The sequence below is a fragment of the Pteropus vampyrus genome, unplaced genomic scaffold (genome assembly GCF_000151845.1).
Source record: "Pteropus vampyrus isolate Shadow unplaced genomic scaffold, Pvam_2.0 Scaffold361, whole genome shotgun sequence".
Lineage (NCBI taxonomy): Eukaryota > Metazoa > Chordata > Mammalia > Chiroptera > Pteropodidae > Pteropus > Pteropus vampyrus.
The window spans coordinates 96,429-101,212 of NW_011889142.1; positions in this window are offsets into that span (position 1 = coordinate 96,429).

The following is a 4,784-nucleotide window of genomic DNA, read 5'->3' on the forward strand; positions in this document are numbered from 1 at the left end:
ATATAGATATATATCACCTCACAGATAAAAATGTTAAAGTCTAAAAATTTTATCTCAATATATACTATTCTATACATGTTTATCTTTCGACAAAAATAAATATGTGGCATAACAAAAGGCATGAAAAAGCACAATTTGAAGAGAAAAATCATTTGAAGCATACTCGGATATGACATGGCTGTTAGAGCTATCAGAAAAGGAATGTAAAACAACTAATGACTAACATGTTTAAGCAGTGGTTCTCAAAGGGTAATTTTGCCCACAGGGAACATTTGGCAATGTCTGGAGGTATTTATCATGGGCATAAGATGTGCTACTGTGATCTAGAGGGCAGAGGAAAGGGATGATGCTAAAATCCGACAATGCATAAAACAGTACCTTACAACAGAATTATCTGGCTGAGAATGTATATTAATTATGCTCAGGTTGGGAAACCTTGGAAACCCTGTGTTAGAAGTTCTATTGGAAAAAGTAGAAATCATGCAAGATTGTATTAGCACTTTCAGCAGAAGGAAAGGACGCATATGAAAGAATAAAAAAATGATGCTAGAAATTAAAAAAAATCACAAAAACAGAAATAAGATCGTCTTCAATGGGCTCATTAGTAGACTCAGTACAGTTGATGAAAAAAATCACTAGTCTTGACTATGAGTCAGTAGAAATTATCCAGACTGAAATATTAAGAGGAAAAAGAATGGGAAAATAGGACAGAACATGCAAGCACTGTGGTGTAATACACATGCTGTTGGAATCCTATAAGTAGAAAAGAACAAAGAAGAAGAGATATTTGAAGGAATAATGGCTGAGAATTTTCCAAAATTACTAACAAACACTACAGACTTGAGAATTTCAGAGAACATCGGGCAGGATAAATACAAAATAAAACAAAAACATATATATACACACACAGGCATATCATATTCACGCTTCCAAAAAAGTAGCAGCAAGGAGAAAATTGTGCAGGCAGCTAGGGGTGGGGGCACATTGCCTGCAGAAGAAGAAGGATAAGAATTGTAGCAGACTTCTCTTCGGGAACCATGCAAGCAAGAATACGTCCTTTAAGTGTTGAAAGAAAAAAAACTATCAACCTAGTATTCTATACCAAGTGAAAGTACCCTTCAAAAGTCAACCGATGTGGCCTAATTAACCATTATAGAACACCTTCCCAACAACAGCAGAATACACATCTTCTCAAGTACGCATAAAACATTCACCAAAACAGTCCATATCCTGGGCCGTAAAACAAATCTTAACACATTTAAAAGAATAGAAATTCTAAAAAACATATTCTCTAGCAAAAATGCAATTAAACTAGGGTAAATAATATGAACACATCTGGAAAACCTCCACATGTGTGAAAGAGGAAGTCTCCAGAGAATTTATATGTAGCATCTAAGAAACAAAATAAATGAACAAACAAAACAGAGACAAACTCATAGATACAGAGAACAAACTGATGGCTGCCAGATGGGAGGGGGTTTGGAGGGCTGGGTTGAAAAGCGGAAGGGATTAAGAAGTACAGATTGGTAGTTAAAACATAGTCACGGGGATGTAAAGTACAGCATTAGGAAATACAGTCAATAATACTGTGATAGCTATGTATAATACCAGGTGGGTACTAGACTAATTGGGGGGGGGTCACTTTGTATGTTATATAAATGTCTAACCACTCTTTTGTACACCTGAAACTAATATTAAACAATATGTAACATCAACTGTAATTGAAAAAAATTTTGTGTTGGGAAAACTAGAAAGCCACACGCAAAAGAATGAAACTAGACTGCTGACCCCATACACAAAAAAATAACTCAAAATGGACTTGCATGTAAGACCTGAAACAAAATACAGAGAAGAGAACGCAGGCACTAAACTTACGGACCTCGGTGTCAGCGTGTGTTTTGTGAACTGGACCCCGAAAAGAAGAGGTGGAAAAGCAAAATAAACAAACCACAGCAACAACAACAACAACAAATTGGACTACTTCAAACTAAAAGCTTCTGCACAGAAAAGAAGCCATTGATAAAACAAAAAGGTGACCAAAATAAATGGGAGAAGATATTTGCAGATGATACCTCTGATATGGGGCTAACATCCAAATGTAAATTGGTAAAGCCGTCATGGAAAATTTGTGGACGTTCGGCAAAAAAAAGTAAAAAAAGAAAAAGAAAGAAGTCGCAAATGATCCAGCAATCCCACCTCTGGGTATACATTCAAAGGATAGGAAATTTGTATCTCAAAGAGATACCCAACTCCTATTCTCACTGCAGCATTATTCACAGTCTTCAGTATATGGAAACAACCTACTGTCCATCAATGGATGGATGGATAAAGAAATGGGATGTTATATGGGTAGATGGACGGATGGATGGATGGATGGATGGATGGATAGATGGATAGATGATTGATTGATAGATAGAGATATAGATAGATAGATATAGATAGGTAGATAGATGATAGATATTTTTCAACCATGAAAACAAGGAAGCCCTGCTGTTTGCAAAAACATGGATATACCTGTAGAACATTATGCTGAGTGAAATAAGCCAGACACAGCAAGACCAATACTGGATCTCGCCTACACGTGAAACCCAAAAGAAGTTGAACTCATAGAAGCAGAGAGTAGAAATGTGGTCGTCATGGACTGGATGTCGGTGAAAGGGCACGATGTTAACGTTTTAAGATGATAAGTTATGGGGATCTGACATCACACAACTTGATGACTACAGTTAATAATGCTGTATTATATACCCGATAGTTGCTAAGATAGTACATCTTAAGTTTTTTTTCATCACAAAAAGCATGGTAACTATGATGAGATATCACCTCACGCCTGTCAGAATGGCAATCATCAAGAAAACAGATCAGGGTTGGTGAGGCTGTGGAGAAAAGGGAACCCTCGTGCACTGTCGGTGGGAATGTAAATTAGTGCAGCCACTACGGAAAACAGTATGGAGGTTCCTCAAAAAATTAAGAATTGAACTACCATGTGGCCCAGTGTTTCTACTTCTGGGCATATATCCAAAGGAAATGAAAACGGGTTACCAAAGAGACATACACACACCCATGTTTATTGCGGCATTAGTCACAGTAGCCAAGATATAGAAACATCAGTACCTGTGAAGGAATGAATGGATAAAGAAGCCGTGCTGTGTGCATAAATATATATACATAGATTTGGTATATGTGTGTGTGTACTACTTAGTCATGAGAAAGAAGGAAGCAACATGGATGAGCACATTATGCTAAGCGAGATAAGTTAGAGCAAGACGAATACTGTATGATCTCTCTTACATGTGGAATCTAAAAAAACACTAAAATATTAAAAGCAGAGCAAAACGTTGGTCACGAGGAGCTAAGGGGTGAGGGAATGAGAGAGATGTTGTTTAAGGGTGCATACTTACAACTAATAGATAAATAAGGCCCGGAGATCTAATACACAGTAGGTCGATTATAGACAACAGAACTGTATTATAAACGTTAAACTTGCTCAGACAGTAGATCTTAATCGTTCCCAACACTAGAGGACATTAAGTTATGTGATGTAATAGAGGTGTTAACCAACACTCCGATGGCAATCATGTTACAGATAGAGCAAATCAACATGTTGTACGTCTTAAACTTACAAAACGTTGCACGTCAAGTACAACATATGCGAGGTGAGGGACATATGAATTAGCTTGATTGTGGTGATCATTTCACATATACATCGTATATGTAAAGCAAATCATGTTATACACCTTAAATATATACAACTTTTATTTGTCAGTTAGATCTCGATAAAGCTGGAAAAACATAATGTTTGAGTATCTGTGTCAGAACCTTAGGGCTCGAATAATTGGGCTATTAAAATAAACACTGCAACCGAAATGACTCTGCATTTAATTATACCGTTAATTTAGTAATACAACCATGAGATTAAGTTAATCTGAAAAGAAACAGCAAAGCTCTTCTCCATTCAGGAAATGAACCGCACATATAACTGCGGATAAAGAACAGAGAGCAACGTTGTTGAAACCCTCTGCTCCCACACTGCAGTCGTACAGAATATGAATCAGCCATGGCTCTCAGCAAAACCACACGCTTCTTCATGATGTAGACATTTGGAAATCATTAAACAATGAGTATCAAATTCATAAATGTCGAAAGCTTGCTGTACTTGTATTATTGCACTTATGTCATTGAACGCCTATTGCTGCAATGAGAACATGACTTTCTTGGGGACAGAGCCCCTGTTTTGTCATTATTTTTATACTAAACTTGATCTAGCACAAAGCAACTCCTTGAGAAACATTTGTTCAATGAATTCGCCTCCTAATCAGTCTGTTTCAAGGCCGTCATCATCTCTGAAATTCTGCCAGTTCTTTTACAAAAATACATCTCTGATGATGTCATTCCATTGTCCCCAAACCTTTAATGGCTGTTCATAATCTGCTTTACGAAATTATGTCCACGCATCGTGTGTGGGCTTCCTGTAAGGGACTTAGCATGGTGTTCTCAGCCTACATTCCCTGTCTCACAGTCTCCTCAAGCTATAGTAGCTGTTTCTCGAACACTTTGGGGCGTTACTACTCTGTGCCCTTGCAAATGATGTTCCCCTCAGTCTGAAAAGACCTCCGCTCTCCTGGGCCCAGCAAACTCTTTTTCATTATTAACGCTCAGCTTACATGGCACCCCTTTTGTAGCTTTCGATGTGTCCCGCATTTGTTTTTCTGTGCTAATACGTGTGCTCATTCTGAAAATGGACGAAGCTCAGGCAGGGGGAAGCGGGGAAGGGAAGGGAACGC